The sequence below is a fragment of the Lepisosteus oculatus genome, chromosome 3 (assembly GCF_040954835.1).
Source record: "Lepisosteus oculatus isolate fLepOcu1 chromosome 3, fLepOcu1.hap2, whole genome shotgun sequence".
NCBI classification, from domain to species: Eukaryota; Metazoa; Chordata; class Actinopteri; order Semionotiformes; family Lepisosteidae; genus Lepisosteus; species Lepisosteus oculatus.
This window is the reverse complement of record NC_090698.1, coordinates 7501-27458: the sequence shown is the minus strand read 5'-3', so window position 1 is coordinate 27458 and position 19958 is coordinate 7501. Positions and strand designations below refer to the sequence as shown.

The 19958-nt window shown below is 39.2% G+C and overlaps 3 long non-coding RNA genes across 3 annotated transcripts; all 3 read left to right on the top strand.

Moving 5' to 3' along the window:
- Nucleotides 1–2262: 2262 nt before the first annotated feature.
- On the top strand, nt 2263–4355 carry LOC138237813 (uncharacterized). Its single transcript, XR_011189134.1, has 4 exons — nt 2263–2331; nt 2639–2815; nt 2964–3421; nt 4046–4355. It is a non-coding gene; the product is annotated as an uncharacterized lncRNA (long non-coding RNA).
- A 2956-nt stretch (nt 4356–7311) lies between these two features.
- On the top strand, nt 7312–9159 carry LOC138237812 (uncharacterized). The gene is made up of 3 exons (XR_011189133.1): nt 7312–7476; nt 7930–7964; nt 8318–9159. It is a non-coding gene; the product is annotated as an uncharacterized lncRNA (long non-coding RNA).
- Nucleotides 9160–15500: 6341 nt separating this feature from the next.
- On the top strand, nt 15501–16987 carry LOC138237811 (uncharacterized). The gene is made up of 2 exons (XR_011189132.1): nt 15501–15561; nt 16470–16987. It is a non-coding gene; the product is annotated as an uncharacterized lncRNA (long non-coding RNA).
- The last annotated feature ends 2971 nt before the right edge of the window (nt 16988–19958 follow it).

Below are 19958 nucleotides of genomic sequence, written 5' to 3'. Positions count from 1 at the left end.
TTGTCTTCTAAGTCCCTTAATTAACTTTAAGCATAGATTTCTCACCATTTAAATTTATTTTTCATACCATTGTTAAACAAAGCAGGAGCGTATTGTACTTCTTCATGGGATCAAAGGTGGAAAGATTAGATTGTAAGGCTAGCTGGTGTCTGTGTGGTTCGGGCCGGCTGGCTGTGCCGAAAAAATAAATAGAACATTAAATAGAACTGGTTTAACAGCTCTTAAGCATACTGTAGTTTTTGTTAACACAACTTTGTCAGTGAAAAGACCGAGGGCACTTTTCTGCCTTCCTACATTCTCAGAGTACAATAGGCGAACCTTCGAATGAAAGACAGTCCCCCTTCCCCCCATGGACAGGTAGACAAATGTTTTCACTGCCTATTTTTAGAGGCTGAGGTCCCTGCTAGCTATTCAGAGGGAAAGGCGGTGATTTCACCACGCTGGCAAGCATGCTCTTTAGATACTTTATATACTTTTCTTTAGATACATGATTCCATATTATATTCCTTGTTAATCAAATTCTAAAAGTATGCTTTATTTTATGCTGATAACGAGCAAATTCACAGAAAAGGTTAAAACATTATCACTTTTCACAAGGTATATAAACTTAATATGGTCAGAAGGATCACATAAAAAGGTTTCTAAAATAACCATATGTAAGACTTTGATGCTTAAAATGTTTAGGGAGAAAGTGGAATACTGTTGTGTATTTTTTCTTTAAAATACTAATACCGGCCATATACAGTTTGTAATGTAGGGATTTCTATATTTATGTCTTTATTTAGTGGTTAAATTAGTGACAAAGGCTAAACTTTTAGCTTCAGTAATGCGTACACAAGAACAATAGAAGATTTTTAAAAAAAGAAACACGTCAAAATGTTTCCAAAACATTCACTTGTGATACTTTAGCTGCTTAGTTACACGATTCAATATTAATATAGCTATCAAGTGAATTTAACTCACTACAACATTTATCTTTTTACATTAACAGCAAATGGTGTTCTTACTACTGTACTGTACGTATTCTTGGAAAATGATAAAATGTTATAACTTTTTTATGAAGTACAGAATATAAGCTTAATGTACTGCATACGGCTGACATTACAGGTTGTGCGAGCTGGCTTACCAGCACGGTGACGTCACCGCCCTTCCCTGTGGATAGTAGAGTCCACAGCCACTGGGTTGAGAGAAGATCTCCCTTTAGCTCAGCTGGGTGGTTCCCTGTGGAGTGATGCCGGAGACCTGGGTTTGAGTCCTCAGTGGTGAGGGGCCAGCCTGAGGTGGCAGTGGTGAGGGTGCATACCCCTGTGAACCTGAGAGTGCTCATTAATAATGTTACAACAAGTACATTAAAGCCAGAACCCATGTAAATTAAGAAGTTAAAGACTTTGATACATAAAATATTTATGCATAATTAAAATATTTATGACGAAGGTGGAAGGTTGTGTACTTTTGTCCAACAGCAATCTTACTTTTATAAAATATACCAACTTTTTAATGTTCAATGATTAACATGCTGTAATATACAGTTTAAAATTAAAATTCTAAAGAGTATACAACTTAAAATCTTAATTAGATAAAGATTGTCCCTCAGCAGTGATCGGGATTCGAAACCGGGTGTTTTCTGGTGACAGCTCAAACGCTGTACATGAGAGGTTAAGCTTTATTAGCTCCACCTGGCGGTGATTCCGGATACTATTATCATAGCTGCGGTATGATGTGATATGACACGTTATGACATGTTGTGATGCAACATGCCCACCGCGTTTTACCACAGCGTACCTCACTCGTTTTGAATGGCAGCATCTGTATATGTGATATACAGTATGGATACATACACTTTGAACATTTGGAGTTATGTAAAAGACACTTTAAAGATCTTGAATAATTTGAAGTTTGACTTCAAAGTCACTTTTCACCATTTACGGGTTAAGTTGAAGTGATAAAAAGATGGTTTAATCACTAAGAAACTGCAACTAATTGAATAATTTGAGCATATTGCTATTTAATGTGTGTTCTTGTAAGTAATTTGGAAATTAATTTGGCTTTGGGATGGAGAGATCAATAGGTTAGCTGGTTAATACTTGTTTGGTCATAGGAAGCAGGTGTGTGTTGTATTAGAAGCAGTGGTGATTTGGTGTTTGCACTTTGAGGAGATGTTAGGATTGGCTCCTGGTGAATTATCTATTCCCCTGAGGTCATCGTGAGGCTTATATCAAGGCAGCCTGGGAAGCTGGGCTCTGTTTGTTTCTGGCTATAGCAAGAGAAAGGGCTCTTGAGTCTTTGTGGTATTGGGCCGGTGGTTGTTAGTTTTTGGTGTTACTGTGCAAGGTGAATGGTTTTGCTATGTATTTATTTTTAATCAAGAGAAGTTTGGAAGGGTTTTCATATTTTTTTTAAATAACTTTCAGAAATTTAAGTTTGTGAAAGCATAGGGTGAAGTTAAGGTTATTGTGAAATTCCTGTTTGCTTTTGGTTGAGACAATTTTAAATTTTCTAACATCTATAGAAATGAGTCTCTTCCTCTACTTGTAGGATTCTGAAGAGTTGTGAAACAGATGATCACAGCTGTGACAGGTGGGTTCTGATTTTAGTGTATGAAACTCTTGTTACTAAATACTGAAACTTTTTTCTCTAGGTCTCAAACCAGCAACAAGAAAGAGGATTTATATCCTGACTGAGCAGTTTCACTAGGATAACAAGGAAGAACCTACTCCCTCTCCTACTCTGTCCAACATGCTGGTGCTTCTGTCTCTGCTGGAGTGTAGAAAGCTGTGGTGCTGCTTGTGTTCTTGGGCTTCCCTCAGTGAACAAGGTGAGCTGAAGGCAAGTAGAGGGGAGATACAGGTCAAGGTTAGTGTGAGGCTTTGAAGGCTGGGATCAGTCTGTACAGCACTTGTGTTGGTCCCCTCTCTGTGGGAGTGGGGTGGTCATCACTGTTTTGCTTCCCTTGTCTCCTTCAGGTGCTGTTCTGAGAAGATCGTGACAATGAGCACAGTCACTGGAGAGAGGATGCTGGTGGAGTAGCCAGTTGAGATCTTGTCAGAACAGTTTGTGGAAACCTTGGGCTTCTGTGCACAGAGCTGCTTCTTTTTATAAGGCTGGTCAGCAGTGGTGTTGATTGTTGTGAGTTAAACTACAGTGCAGTGAACAGAGCTCCCAGTCCCTGGCCATCTGAAAGCACAGATGTGGAGTGTGGAGTGACAGGCTTGGAGAATTGTTCAGAGGAAGGTCACTGGGTGGCTAAAAGGATACCCACTGTGTGACCTGTTGATGCCCACCTGTAAGTATTGAAGTCTTGTGGTTTCAACAGCTGAAAGTGAAGAGATGCTGCAAGCAGTCCTTGAATTTCCTGGATGCCCATGCTTCTTGGAGCAGTTGCAAAGGTAGTGTCTAGAAGGACACTGTCCCTGGAGAAGAGGTGAATTTCACTCCTGTATCATGTTTTTCACTTGGAGTAGGTTTTTACCCATTAGAATAGGCCCAGTGTTAGATTTTGGAATCTTTTGGTGATTTTCTATCATGTTTGAGTGTTAAATATGAGGTGTAGGCCTTTTTGTGTTTTTTTTTCCCCTGACTTTCTTCTGGGTGCTGCACTTCTACACTGACATGCACTTGACTGGCTGTCATTCTTGCTCTCAAAAAGTGAATTACTGCTTTGTATTTGATTTATTTCATGGGTGCACACATGTAAGTAAATCACTTTGGATACACTGCAGTACAACAGTGAATTGGCACACTGCAGACTCCTTGCTGGTTAAGGCTCTGTGGAGACAGCATGACAGCCAGGTTTTCTTGATGGGTGTTGGCACAGAAACTGCTTCTCACAGGAGGAACTGCACTGGATCCCTCCCCTGTGGCAACAAGCATGGAGTGTGGGGTTTTCTCTTTGCTCTCTGCAGGGTTTTTTCCTGTTGGTTTGTCCTGGATAGGTGCTGCACTGTGAACATTTGTGCAGTTTAGTACAAAACTGGAGCTAGAAGTAAATAATTTTTTACTGTTTCTAAGTGTAGAGGCTCAAAATCTAAATCTTTCTCCACTTCAGGTTCTCTGCTGTTGGAAGGGTTGACCAGGCCTTTGCTCCCAGAGGGATGACCTTTATTTGCCAGGAATAACATGCAGATGTGGCACACTGTAGACTGGGTGCTTTCTCTTCTGTGAAGATCTGCTTGAGGAGTTAAGTGTTTCTAAACCAATACAACAGCCAGGGCACCCAGTCAGTTGCTGAGTGAGTTCTCTACCAACCAGGAAAAGGGACCACGGGAGATCGTGTGGGGCAGCTTTGGGCTTGACATCACTTAAGCATCTTTTAAAGGTAGGAACAGCTTCCTGTTCTGACTGATGGTCTTTACAGCAGCTTTGTGATGACCGTTTCCAGGAGCACCTGAGCCACCTGGCTGGTTGAGCCAAAGCTGACTGTTCCAGGTAGGAGGGGACCCTGATTATAAAGCCTTCGTTTAGCCTGCAGCTGCTGGAGTTCTTTGTAGGTTTTCTAGCAGTATAATGGCAGTATTCCCCTAGCAGAAGCACTGGTTAATGAGGAAATGATTGCCAAATATTGGAAGTGTTGTGCAAGCACTGGGAAAAAAATGGCTAAATTGTATTATGGTACCACTGGAAAAGAATCAGCAGTATGTAAGATTTATTTCATGGGTGCACACATGTAACTAAATCTTACATTGACTGAAATTTAGAAGTGAATTAAGTAAATTGTTAAACGGGGAAAACTATGCTCCTGTGTAGTGTAAGGCAGACTTCCTGATTTGAGACAGTATTTTTCTAATTTCCTGCAATGCTGACTGGAATTGGTTGTGTACTGTGCCTTGTGAGAAGGGAGAGAGCAGTATGAAAACGTTCTTTTTCTGGAGGACTCCCTTGTTCTGGATGTGTAATTGTGCTTTGTTTAGTACTGCATGGTTTGCCATTGGCTCCTGTGTATTGACTTGTGACTGTATAGGATACTATGGTAGTAAACCATTTCTATTTGGTTCAATTTTTAGAACACATTTAAAGGAGCTGAGTAGTGAATGTGAAGCTTAGTTTTACCAAAAGTTTGTATATGTACAAGCTGTAATCTCTCTGATGGTAGAAAACATGATGTGGCTGGAAGGCTTAAATCTATATACAGTGGCCCAGCAATAAAAACTGTGCTTTTGTACTTCAATTGTTTAAAATGTTGAAGCTCTAAAACCTTTCCCCTCATGGCGTTCCAGTCAAGGCTGCAGCTGTTAAATAATAAAGATGGTTGGTGTTTTTGGTCTTGTACTGCTATGGAACCCAAATTTGGGGGGGGGGACTTGAAATGTTCTTTATGTAAAACTGACTGTAAACGTACTGCAGCCTTAGGTGTGTTGACTTTTTTTTTTTAAGTGAATGTCCACCACTTTTTGATGGGATATACAACTTTACAAAATTCTAAGGTCAATTCGCTGTACTGTAAACTTGTTACTACTTTTTTTGTAGAAGTACTGATAGTTTTTAGGTGTACATTAATTGAGCTTGTATGTACCCTAGGTCCACATGGAGTACTGTAAATGGAATTAAGAAACATATTTTCTTGGTTATAGGAATGTGGAGAATGTTAAACTTCTGTAAATTGACCTAAAGATCTGAGTATTTGTGGGGAGGGGGAAGCAAAGTCTTGCCTTAGGAAGCTTCCAAGCTGCTGTCAAGAAGAGAAGCAAGAGCATCTATGTCCTGGGTGAGCAGGGCAAGGACTTGGGTTATTGTTTCTGTTTGGGCCAGTAAGAGGCCAGTGGTTAAGGTTAGGATCAGTGATCAGTCAGGATTGGGGGTAGAGTTGAGTTGAACTGTACGTTTTGAGATGGATGCACTGAATTTGAATCTGAACTTTAATCCTTTTTGTTTTGCACTGCATGTGAATTCCAGCAAGCTGGTGACAACTGTCATAATGGAATATTGCAACAGGATCCGGAGGTTCCCTGGAAATCTGCTGTGTCAATGGAACTATAAGGAAGCGGAAGGCTGTGCCTATTTTTCAGCCATTGCCTGAATCACTGACCTTGGCTGCTCTGTGATGGACAGTTTGGAGGAGTGTCTATCCACTTTAGGAGTCCATGATGTCATTCTGCTTGATGGCCCAGCTCTGAGTAAAGGAGGCTAGTTCTGTCCTGAGGCGAGGTGATCCACCTGCTCAAAGTTCTCATCAACCACAACTGTCAAACCTCTGCGTGAGGTGGGAATACTGGTGGTCGATAATCCAATCATCTCACTGCCTGAAGTTCTTGGACCATAGCCTGCATCTTTAATGCTGATCTGCTTATTGCTCTTAACCCAATCAGTGCAACTTTTTGGCCAAGATAAAGGTGAGTTTGAAGGTAAGTAGAGGGGAGGTACAACTCAAACTCTTTTTATGAGGCTGGTCAGTAGTGGTGTTGATTGTGTTTGTAAATGAGACTAGTGCAATGATCGGTGCTTCCCAGTCCCTGGCCATCTGAAAGCACAGTGTGGAGTGACAGGAGTGGAGAATCCTGTTCAGAGGAAGCTCACTGGCTGGCTAAAAGGATACCAGCTGCGTGACCTGTTGATGTCCATTTGTGAGAATTTAGGTCCTCCACTTTGAAGAGTGGAAAGTGAAGAGATGCTGCAAGCTGTCCTTCTTGAAATTCCTGGATGCCCGTGGATCTTGGAGCAGGTACAAAGGTAGTGTCTTTTGACATGGTCCCTGGACCAGAGGTGGGTTTCACTCTTTTCCCATCATGAAAAGGTGCTTTTGGAGAAGGCTGTGTTAAGCTCTTGGACATCTTCAGATGGATAAGGTCATGCTTTAATGTGCTAAATGTTTTTTTTTTCTTTTTGGCTATCTTCTGGGTTTTGTTCCCTGCTTGGGTGAAGCACTCCCACACTGACATGCACTTGACTGGCTGTCATTCTGGCTCAAATACTGAATATGTTTTGTATGTGATTTATTTCATGGGTGCACACATGTAAATAAATCACTTTGGATACACTGCAGTACAACAGTGACTTGGCGCACCAGCAGCCTCCTCCACTGCAGACTTCTTGCTGGTTATGTCTTTGAGGAGACAGCATGTCAGCCAGGTTCTCTTGATTGGTGTTGGACAGGAACTGATTTCCTCACAGGGGAGGAACTGCAATGGATCCCACCCCCTGTGGCACGAGCCCTGGACTGGGGGTTTTCTCTTTGCTCTCTGCAGGGTGTTTTACAGTTGGTCTGTGTTGGACAGATGCTGCACTGTGTCCATGTTGGAAGTAGAAATGCTGGCTTGTCTGTTTCTAACAAGTGCAGAGGACTTGGTCTAAATTTCTCTCCTTTTCAGGCTCTCTGCTGCCAGAAGGGTTCACCAGGCCTTTGCTCCAGAGGGAGGATCTTTTATCACCAGGAGTGGAGAACAGATTGTGCTGGTCTCTGGGACCTTTCCATGAAGATCTGTTGGAGGAGTGGGGTGCTTGTTCCAAGACAAAGTCAACAGTAACATCAAAGGATCTAGTCAGGTGAGTGGGTCAGGTGAGTCCCTTTCCATACAGGAAGAGAGATGGGGCATTTTGAGCATAATGAGCACACTGGGTACATGGGGTTTTAATCGGGTAAATTTGGGTACTATGAGTATATGTTGGTTTATTTGGGTACAATCAGGTACATTAGTGTAGACTGCATATCACGTTAAATGGGGTACGTTGAGTATATTGGGCAGGCAGCTTTTGGTGTGTGCATGGGAGTTGCAGCATACAGTGCAGTACATCCTAAAAACGCCATATATTACTCTTGACTTTTATCTTTTTTTACACTTAAAATGGACTTGAAAGACCCTGTTCTCAGAGGAATGTAGGACAATCTGAAAGCCGTGCATTATCTTTAGTTCATTTCATGGAGAATTGAATATTTGAGAATCTTTGATTTTGTAATTTTAACAGTTCTATTTCTTCTCTGTTTCCACGCTTTATAAGGCATTGGAAGAGAAGCAAGTGGATCTATGTCCTGGGTAAGCAGGCAAGAACATTCTGGGTTATTTTGTTTGGGTTTGTTGGGGTTGAGGAAAGGGATAAGTTGGTTAGCTGGCTGTTTTGAGAAGGATGAACCTGTAATTTGTAACTTGTGTACTTATGTTTTAAACAAGATAATAGAACTGAAGTTCTCCCCTGTGGTAGGAGCCCTGCACCGTGGGTTTTTGCTTTTGCACTCTTCAGGGTGATTTTCTGTTGTTTTGTCCTGAAAAGGTGTAGCACTGAACATTATGGCGGTTTAGGTCAAAACTGGTGTTGGGAGTGGGAATGTTGGCTGGACCATTTCTGACTAGTGCAGAGGACTCAGTCCAGTTTCTTATTTTTTCTTGAGGTTCTCTGCTGTCTGGGGTATGACCAGGCCTTTGCTGCCAAGGGAGGACGTTCACCAGGACTGGAGCCCAGATGCAGCAGACTGGGTAGTGGGTTCTGTCTGCCAAGATCTGCTTGGGGAATCATGTGCCTGTTCCAATTCCAGAAGCCAATGGACTCATCAGAGGAGCATCAAAGCTGCTTTAGAAGTTCCTAACAACAAAGGCAGAGAAAGGGAGGGAGGTCTTTGGTGGGTTAATTGTGGGCAGGAAAGAGGTTCAGGTGCTATTCGTTGTACAACAAGAGCTGCTTGAAGCTCTAAGTGAATCTCTGCACACCTGCCTTGTAATGGCTGTTAGGACCATGGCTTGTAACTTCAGCACCTGAGCCACCTGGCAGGGAGGAGACAAAGTGACTTCTAGTGCTGGAATGGAGAAAGAGTTGGCAGTTGGTAACTTTGTAGTGTTTTGCACATTCTAGGCCATTTGAAAAGCAGAGTTTGAGAGACTCAAAGGTCATGCAATGATTTATTTGCATGGGTGCACACATGTATATAAATCTTGCATTGGCTGTAGAGTAAAACTGAATTGAGCACGTAAGGTAGAAATGAATAAAAGGAAAACTAATGCCATCCACTCACTTGGAAAAGAGGGATTGGTTTAGCTGAGTGCCGCTCTTTTTTGGTACCTGCACAGAAAGCCCTTTGTCATGGGAGGGGATTTCCTACAGAATGAGGTAGGAGAAAGATGGGGGTTGTTTGTTCTGTTTTGTGAGAAGAGATATGTAGTTATGTGGCTTTGTAAATTCTTTGCCAGAAAATGTCCTCATGTATTGAAAATCTATATTTTTGTTGGTGTGGGATGATTAAAAATGACTAAATGTACTGAGTCGGTTTTCTTTTGTTTCTTGTATGCTGATTGTGGTTGTGGTTGTACAAGGTGCTATATTGAGTATATACTGGCACTGGACCTGCTTTTCCCTACATTGTTTTATTTAGGTCACAATCTTTGGGTACATTTATTTAACATTTATTTGGGTACTCTTTGGGTACATTCCTCAGCTTAGAGGATATTTATAAGCAGTTTTAATTTTATTTTTAGTGATCTAAGCATTTGTATACATTCCTGTATTATGAAAACCTGTGGTATTTGTGGAGAAAATAGGTGAGCTTTAAGGTATATATTTTAGACATTGACGGTGTAAAACACAGAATTGAAATGCAGTTTGTGGTTTTTAAATGTTTTTAAATTGGCCACTGGGTGATTTGTGCATAGTGAAATAGTGTAGAAATTAATATGCACATTTATTCCCATTTGTTTATATGCTGGGGCGGCATTATGCAGGGGTGGGCCCAGTGTGGAGGTGGAGCCCTGGTAGAAGGGTAACCCCTTGTCTTTGTAGTACCAGGTGTCCTGGCTTCCAGCTTATGAGTCCCAGCTGGGCAGGTCCTATAAAGGCACACTGGACACCCTCTGAGAGGAGCAGAGCCACCCCTGGATGATGGTGTTTTTGCACCATCAGTCCTGCTGAGGATTGTACCCGTCTTAGGTTTTCATCTTCTGTTTTGCCTGTCCCTTTATGCCCTTTCACAGGGGCAGGCAAACGCATGCACCTTTTTATGCACTAACTTGTTATGCACAGACTGGACCCCACTGAATAGCAAATGTCCAGTCTGGTGACTGCTGTGATAGCAGTTTTTTCCCCAAGCTGGACCCCATTAGATAGGTTAAGCCCAGCTTGTAGGTAACATGGCAGTCGCTTACTTTATTTTCTCACTTTTTGTATTGTTTTTGATCCCAGCTAACCTCACACTGGTGCTTCTGTCTCCTCAGCTGGGGTGTTGACTTTACTGGTCCTGTCCATGGTGCCTCCCACTATACACTTTCATTTAAGAGTAATTGCTGTATAATTTCAGTTTTCCATTCCATTTCAAGTGTTTACTTAAGTATGTTGTGTGGTATATCAGGTTTATTGTATTTGCGGTGAATTGGGCTGGTGGCATCACTAAATCTCTTAAATGTAACAGTTGATGCCTTTTAAAGGGGTACAAAAGTGTGGGACTGAGATAGTACAAGTACTGCTACAGATCAAGCCATTTCATACTGTATAGATTGAGACTGCATTGCAAAGGAAAGTGCTATTTTTGTAACACCTTGTTTGTGAAATATTTATGTAATTAGTTAGTGTGAAATTGTTATAGCTGCAGCAGTTTAAGATTACAGAGTAGACCAACAGCAGGAATATAATAGTTTATTTATGAAAAAAGGAGTTGTCAGAATTGTATTGAGTTGTGTAGAGGTTGCAGTTTGGGGTAGAGACAACTGTTAGCCATGCTGGCAGTACAAAGGGTTAAATTCAAAAGAGGTTAATGGTCTAGAAAATGTAAGTGTTATACAGTTTTAAACTGTAATTAGATTGTTTGGTTAGTGAGGTCTGGTTTAAATGACTGATAACTGCCAACTAGGAGGTATAAATCCATTTACAATGGTTTACCCATACAGCTCACTGCACTGATGATGGGTGGGATGCCAGTCCATTCCTCAGGTCTCATCATGCCAAAATGCAATTAACCCACCTCCATGCTCCTGGACTGCTTCTGAACTAGTTTTCATAAATAAAATGTAATGTGTAGAAAAATAAACTGGTGACACAAGGACCATGTGTAAGGAGTGTTTATTTTTATGAGCACAGGGTGGACGAGTCATTGACAACCACAATGATGTCCTGGAGAGGCGCAAGAATGTGCACATTGACTTTAGCAATGATATGTATCATTCATAGGGTAAATAAAAATAGTTGGGTTTAACATGAGTAATTATCATGTCAAACTGTTGGGTTGCTAGTTGATTCACAGCAGCCTTTTATTCGTCATTTTTAAAAGAATCCAGGGTGTTCAGCTCAAGGATTTGCCATGTAGTGTTTTCCAGACCATCACGGCAGTTGTGACATGTCTCCCATTCTTGCCTCCAAAGTCCTCCAGATTAACAAACAATAGGTACGTGAATCTTATTTTGAAGGGGGTGAGAGGAAATTATATGAAAAGGTCAGATCCAGATCCAGCTTTAAGTTCAACTGCTTTTAGATGTAATTAAATTGAAGGAAACTGTGACATGCTATGTTCTGAAAGATTTTAAATGTCACTCTAGTTGTGCCATACTCATATGAGCCATAGGAGATTAGTAGTTATTGTACTTCTCAAGGTTTTGTTGATTTATTACGCTTCTGTCTTCTCCAATCCCAGAGGTTAAAGTGTGTATTGGTTCAGTCCAGCACAGAATTTAAGGACCTTTAAAATTATAATGTAGTCCATTTCATTAGTTAAATTCCAGTTTTTCAAGTATCTTATCTTGTTTTTCTTATAACCTTTTAAAGTTAATTACATTATAATAATAATTGCTTACACTTATATAGTGATTTCCTGGAGACTCCACTCAAAGTGCTTTACAGGCAAACATGATGCAAACGCAGCCATAGTGTGTCAGAACTCTCACCACACACCAGCTCTCACTGTGGAAGAGAACAGAGTGATGAAGCCAGCTGAGAAATGGGGTTATTAGGAGTACATGATCAGTAAGAGCCAATGGGAAAATAGACCAGGACACCAGGGTAATACCCCTACTCTTTTTGAGAAATGCCCTGGGAGTTTTTATGACCACAGGATCTCAGTTTTACTTTTCATCTGAAGGACTGTGCCTTTTTACAGTGTAGTGTCCCCTTCACTATACTGGGGCATTAGGACCCACCTAGACTTAAAGGTGAGTGCCCCCTGCAAGCCCAAATAACAGCTCTTCCAGCAGCAACCTTAGTTTTTCCCTGGAGGTCTCCAATTCGGGTATTGACCAGGCTCACGTCTGCTTAGCTTTAGTGGGCTACCACCTGGGGGCTGCAGGGTGATATGGCTGCTGGCAAGATAATGAAATAGGTCCTCTTAATTAATATGGAGCTGTTTGGAAGTTTCCACAAATTATAAAGTCAGTAGAAACTTTAACAAGTATGAGTAGGCTATTACAAAAAAGGTAGTAGATTGGGTTCTTAAATATCAAGCTAAAAGTAAAAGTACTTTTCTCAACAAAAGTTTTGTAGGAGCAGCCAAGTGAATTTAATCTAAGCACTCCTTCTCTAAAATAAAGTTTGTAAGAAAAAACATGGGACTAACCAGCAAATGAAAGATTTGTCCCAAAACCAGTAAAGAAACAGTACTCACCACTCTCCTCAGCTCCTGGACTCTTGAATGAAAACAGAGGCACAGGGAGTCTGCTCTTTTATCCTCTGAGCTGGGCTGGCTCCTCCCCCTCAGAATATACCAAGTCCAGTGAGGGGTAAAACCTTCATAGCTGACAGCTATAGTGAATAGCTGAAAACAAGATTAAATTAACAAGTGTAGAGCCAGCAGCCATATCACCCTGCAACTTGCAACTGGGAACCCACTGAAGCTAAGCAGGTGTGAGCATGGTCAGTACCTGGATGGGAGACCTCCTGGGAAAAACTAAGGTTGCTGCTGAAAGAGGTGTTAGTGGGGCCAGCAGGGGGTGCTCACCCTGTGGTCCATGTGGGTCCTAATGCCCCAGTATAGTGATGGGGACACTATACTGTAAACAGGTGCTGTCCTTCAGATGAGATGTAAAACTGAGGTCCTGACTCTCTGTGGTCATTAAAAATCCCACGGTCTTTCTTGTAAAGAGTAGAGGTGTAACCCCAGTGTCTAGCCACATTTCCCATTGGTCCTTACCAATCATGGCCTCCTAATAATCCCCATCTATGAGCTGGCTCCATCACTCTGCTCTCCTCTCCACTGAGCACTGGTGTGTGGGGAGTGGGCTGGTGGGTGCTGCACATTGGTGGTGGTGGAGGGGATCCCCATTACCTGTAAAGTGCTTTGAGTGGAGTGTCCAGAAAAGTGCTATATAAGTGTAAGCAATTATTATTATAAATCAAAAGATATTCAAATTCAATATAATAGGTCTATTCATTTGAAGATGGATTCTAAATTTATAATTTTTTGGGTTAAATAAAGTGCAACTGATTGAATCTTATGAGTGGGATGCTATTCATTGATTCTTCCTGTTTTCGCTTTTGAGCTTCTCTGTTTGGTGATCAAGAGATTTATACAGAAATAAGCATTCAAAGTGCATGTTTAAATATTAATATGGAATTTTACAGCTAAAGGGAAATTTTGGTAGCTGAGCATAAAAATAACAGGAGCATAATGTCCTTCAAGATCATATTATCATAAAAGATATTAATATAGGAATATAAACATTATATTTAATGTCCATGGCTGATAGTGGTAGCTTATATAAACAGTACACAACAATTTTCCACTTTACAAACATTTTATGCATCAGTCTTTAACTATGTCACTTACTGTAGTTATTTTGGAAAAGTTGTGATGTGCTCTTTCTGACTATATTTGTAGTTTAAAATACTATTTTAATATATAATTATATATATTTTCTATGAATCCTTGCTGTTTTTATGCCAGTAAAAAAGTGTACTTTTTAGAATCTGCTTAGTAGGGAATATAATATGGAATCATGTAGAAAAAAAAATAGTAATGATATTAATAGATCAAAATATGATTTATTTATATAACTGATGGTATAACCGCAGTCCACTTTCTTTGTAAATTTTTTATTTTTTCTGACTTGTTCACTCTTGATTCCTTTCGGTACATTTTGACCTGTCTGTTTCAGCAATGCTTGCAAGTGCTCTGTTGGTGTAGTGCGTTTGGGGGGTGGGTTCCTCTCTGGGAGATCTGGGTTCAGTTCCTGCTTAGGGCACATGTTTGTTTTCTAATAAACAGTCTCATTAAAAAGTAAATAGTACGTACACTATATTTTTATATAACTGCAAAAAAAGACACACCATGTTCAAACCATAAGCATGTTAAAAATAGGTTTAGATTGTAAAAATTCTTAATGTATGAAATAGGGTAGAGCATGCTACATTACGGTCCATGACCAGTCTTTCGGGGCCTGGTTAGCTCAATTGGTAAGCACGTGGTACTGATAACACCGAGGTTGTGGGTTCAATCCCCATATGAGCCAGGAAATCCCCTTTTCCTCGGGGCAGTGTAGTGGCTCTGTGGCTGAGGATCTGTGGCTGGCAGAGGAGTCCTATATCATTGGGCTCCTGAGTGAACCCCCAACTGCTCTGGGGACACTGTAAAAATGGCTGACCCTGTGCTCTGACCCCCAGCATCTCTCCCTGTCTGTGTGTCTCGTGGAGAGCAAGTTGGGGTCTATGAAAAGACAAATTCCTAATATCAAAAAATCATATATGGCCAATGCAGTGATCTTATCTATTTTCCATGACCTCAATGGGGACACTAAAAGTTTTAATAATTAAATGTCAAATTGTTTCCAAAACATCACAGTTCCATATTAAAATTATCATCAAGTGGTATTAATTCAGTACCACTTTTTTAAAATAACAGGAAGTGGTGTTTTTACTATACATTCTTAGAAAAGGATAAAACATTATGACTTTTTATGAAGTACAGTATATAAACTTTATAATGGTAGAAGCAACATGTTTAAACTTTTCCATAATCCATTGTAAGTCACCAAGTTTAAGATTTTGATGCATAAAAATATGTATGAAGAAGGTGGAATACTGTTGTGTACATTTTATTATTTAGCTTCCACTACCATCTACTGTATGTACATTATTTATATATTACATTATGCTTCTGTTTTTAATTTACAGTATAATATTAAACATTTTTATATTTCCAACTGAGCAATCTTGTTTTTATTAAATCTACCTACTTTTTAAGTACTTTAATATTTAACACGCTGTCATACACAGTATACAATTTGATTTCTATTACTGAAAAAAAGATTGAACATCCCCTTTGAATGGGATTCAAAATCAGGCATTTTCTGGTGACTGTCCAAATGTTCCACAAAGTAGTGTAGTCCCACAACTAAGTGTTTGTAAAACGTTTTGGTACCCAGCAGATCCTGAACCTCTTAAGTACCCCTGCATTGTCACCCATGCATTCTGAATGGCCATCTGTAGATGGGCTGGCTAATACTTTGTCATTAGAAACTGGTGTGTCGCATTATAAACAATTTGGTTTTGCTAACTGACCATTTCGAGGAGATGTTGGGATAGGTTCTTGCTGAATTAGCCACACCTCTGAGTTAATCATGAGGGTTTTAAAGACACAGCATTGGGATCAGTAGTCATTCTGTTTCTGGCTCCTGCAAGGGTAGGAGCTCTTGGCTTGCAGCTGTGGTGGCCTGAAGACTGTGGAGAAAGGTGAGTGGTTTTGATGTGTTTGGGTAGTAATTTGAAAAAGTTTGAAGGTTGAAGGTGTTTAGAATATTTGTGCGCTGTGAGTTTGAGAAGGTTTTTGGTATGTGTCTGGTGGAAAGGTGGCATATTCAATTGAAACTGAACTTTCTTCTAAAGACTGTCCAAATGTTCCACAAAGTAGTGTAGTCCCACAACTGAGTATTTGTAAAAACTTGTGGTACCCAGCAGATCCTGATCCTCTAAGTAACCCCCAGCATTATCACCCGTGCATTCTGAATGGCTGGATCATGTAGATGGGCTGGCTAATACTTGTTTAGTCATTGGAAACGTGTGTGTGTTGCATTATAAACAATAGGGCTTTGCAAATGGACCATTTCAAGGAGATGTTGGGATAGGTTCTTGGTGAATTGGCCACACCTCTGAGTTAATCATGAGGGTTTTAAAGACACAGTCTGGGGGCTGGTAGTCATTCTGTTTCCGGCTCCTGTAAGGGTAGGAGCTATTGGCTTGCAGCTGTGATGTCCTGAAGGCTGCTGTGGAAAGGTGGGTGGTTTTGATGTGTTTATTGGCTTTGGGTTGTAATTTGAAAAACAATTTGAAGGTGTTTAGAATATTTAATGTGAGTTTGGGAAAGTTTTTGGTATGTGTTGGGTGGAAAGGTAGCATATTCAGTTGAAACTAGACTTTCTTTGAAAGACTCTGAAGAAACATGTCTACTGAAATCTGGATTTTTTTTGCATCTTTAAATTGAAATGTTTTCACCCATGGGTTAGGGTTAGGGTGGTGGCCAGATCTTTGTTTCATTGGGTACCTGTATGTCTGCATGTGGTGCAGATGTGGGAGATGGTGTCCATCTTCCAAGAGAGGTGTTTGTAGTGTGACATTTTTTAGTATTTTTATTTCCTGACCAGAATTGGAACAGAAGGTGAAAATGGTGTGCATCTTGAAGAGGCCTCATCAGGAGCAGCTTTTGAGTGGACCTTTTTCCTCTGCCAGTGTTTCAACTTTAGACTTTTTCTACAACCAAATCATGTGTCTGGATGGAGTCGAGGAGCCTGTCTGAAGTAATAATGGACTTTTAAAAGAAGTAAATTGTTGTGGTATGTTAAGTAAATTTGTTCTGTGTATTATGTTGAGTAAGTGAATGTGGAATCATTGTAGCCTGTAATGTGGTGTTTTCTTGGATTGTAAAAAACCTGATTATGATGGGGGAAAATGGTTTGTAAATTGTTTTGTATTGTTAAGGGCAATGTCCCTAACTGTAAACTTTGTTTTTAATTAATTGTAATGCAATGTCCTTGAAATTGTTTAATGCTCACTGAATGTTATGTTGCCAATTGTCATGATGTAGTATTGTAATTTGAGCACAATAAAGTTTCTGGGAGTGCTCTTTGAGGATCTGTATTGATGACAGAAAGAAATGTGGGTATGTTTGTTATACAATGTTGTTTTAAGCTGTACTGTATTTTTAGTGGTTTGAGAAATCATCCTTTGTGTGTTTTTATTTTCAAATGAGCAAGAATGCAAGTTGTTTTTTTAAAGAGCAGTGTTTGTTTAGGTTTTGTTGAAATGATATAATGTTTAACACCCTTTCATAGCTTGAAGAGGCAGATGGTAAGTACCTTTTTGTGTGTGTGTGTGTGGGGGGGGGGGGTTAGGGATAGCTTTTAGCTCAGTGTTGGCTTGCTGTTGTAAGCTTGTTATGGGTTAACTTTGCTTCTAACCCTAGAACCATACCACCATGTTCTGTGCATTGTTTTAAGCAAGTGAATGTGGGATCATTGTAGCCTGTAATGTGGTGTTTTCTTGGATTGTAAAGAACCTGATTATGATGGGGGAAAATGGTTTGTGAATTGTTTTGTATTGTTAAGGGCAATGTCCCTAACTGTAGACTTTGTTTTTAATTAATTGTAATGCAATGTCCTTGAAATTATTTAATTAATATTCACTGAATGTTATGTTGCCAATTGTCATGATGTAGTATTGTAATTTGAGCACAATAAAGTTTCTGGGGGTGCTCTTTGAGGATTTGTATTGATGGCAGGATAAAAATGTGGGTATGTTTGTTATACAATGTTGTTGTTTTGAGCTGTACTGTATTTTTAGTGGTTTGAGAAATCATCCTTTGTGTGTTTTTATTTTCAAATGAGCTAGAATGTATGTTCTTTTTTTAAAGAGCAGTGTTTGATTGTTTAGGTTTTGTTGAAAGTATGTAAATTGTAATGTTTAACACCCTTTCATAGCTTGAAGAGGCAGATGGTAAGTACCTTTTTGTGTGTGTGTGTGGGGGGGGGGGGGGGTTAGGGATAGCTTTTAGCTCAGTTTTGGCTTGCTGTTGTTAGCTTGTTTTGGGTTAACTTTGCTTCTAACCCTAGAACCATACCACTATGTTCTGTGCATTGTTTTGAGCAAGTGAATGTGGGATCATTGTAGCCTGTAATGTGGTGTTTTCTTGGATTGTAAAGAACTTGATTATGTTGGGGGAAAAATGGTTTGTAAATTGTTTGTATTGTTAAGGGCAATGTCCCTAACTGTAGATTTTGTTTTTAATTAATTGTAATGCAATTTCCTGAAATAGTTTAATGCTCACTGAATGTTATGTTGCCAATTGTCTGATGTAGTATTGTAATTTGAGCACAATAAAGTTTCTGGGAGTGCTCTTTGAGGATTTGTATTGATGACAGAGAAATGTGGGTATGTTTGTTATACAATGTCATTGTTTTAAGCTGTACTGTATTTTTAGTGATTTGAGAAATCATCCTTTGTGTGTTTTTATTTTCAAATGAGCTAGAATGCAAGTTGTTTTTTTAAAGAGCAGTGTTTGTTTAGGTTTTGTTGAAATGATGTAATGTTTAACACCCTTTCATAGCTTGAAGAGGCAGGTGGTAAGTACCTATTTGTGTGTGTGGGGTAAGGGATAGCTTTTAGCTCAGTAGTTTTAGCTTGCTGTTATTGTCTTGTTTTGGGTTAACTTTGCTTCTAACCCTAGAACCATACCACCATGTTCTGTGCATTGTTTTGAGCAAGTGGATGTGGGATCATTGTAGCATGTAATGTGGTGTTTTCTTGGATTGTAAAGAACTTGATTATGTTGGGGAAAAATGGTTTGTAAATTCCTTTCTGTCAAGGACAATGTCCCTAACTGTAAACTGTTTTTAATGTTTGTAATGCAATGTACTTGAAATAGTTCATGCTCACTTAATGTTATATTGCCAATCTTCATGATTAGTTGAGTATTGTGTTTTGAGCCCAGTAAAGGTTCTGGGTGTGCTTTTTGAGATTTGTAATGATGGCAAAAGATGTTTGTTATGCAATGTCATTGTTTTAAGTTGTACTGTATTTTAGTGAGGTGAGAATTTGTCTTATGTTTTTTTCAATGCGGTAGTGAAAAATCTGAATTGCAAAGTGTATTTTTTATTTGTAATGCAATGTATTGGAAGTGATTTAATTTTCAATGAATGTTTTGTTGCAAATATTTGTGTTTAATATTGTAATCTGAGCACAATAAAATTTTGGGTGTGCTCTGTTAGGGTTAAATAATGATTGGAAAGTCTTGGAATATTTTTGTGTAATGTTCTTGTTTGAACTGTATTTGTAGTGATTTGAGTTCTGTGTTTGTAAGATTAATTGTAATTAATTTATACTTTGAACTTGTTAAAGTTTGTAAACAGTTCTGAGTCTTTCCTTCAAGGGTTGACAAAGGAGGTGGTGAGTACAATTTGTGATTGCATGAGTGAGGTCTTTGGCTGTAGTATTAATAGGATGTTATTCCAATGCTAACTTTCTTTGGACCCTTGAAAGTTAAGTTAAGTTAAGTTAAGTTAAGTTAAGTTAAGTTAAGTTAAGTTAAGTTAAGTTAAGTTAAGTTAAGTTAAGTTAAGTTAAGTTAAGTTAAGTTAAGTTAAGTTAAGTTAAGTTAAGTTAAGTTAAGTTAAGTTAAGTTAAGTTAAGTTAAGTTAAGTTAAGTTAAGTTAAGTTAAGTTAAGTTAAGTTAAGTTAAGTTAAGTTAAGTTAAGTTAAGTTAAGTTAAGTTAAGTTAAGTTAAGTTAAGTTAAGTTAAGTTAAGTTAAGTTAAGTTAAGTTAAGTTAAGTTAAGTTAAGTTAAGTTAAGTTAAGTTAAGTTAAGTTAAGTTAAGTTAAGTTAAGTTAAGTTAAGTTAAGTTAAGTTAAGTTAAGTTAAGTTAAGTTAAGTTAAGTTAAGTTAAGTTAAGTTAAGTTAAGTTAAGTTAAGTTAAGTTAAGTTAAGTTAAGTTAAGTTAAGTTAAGTTAAGTTAAGTTAAGTTAAGTTAAGTTAAGTTAAGTTAAGTTAAGTTAGGTTAGGGTTAGGGTTAGGGTTAGGGTTAGGGTTAGGGTTAGGGTTAGGGTTAGGGTTAGGGTTAGGGTTAGGGTTAGGGTTAGGG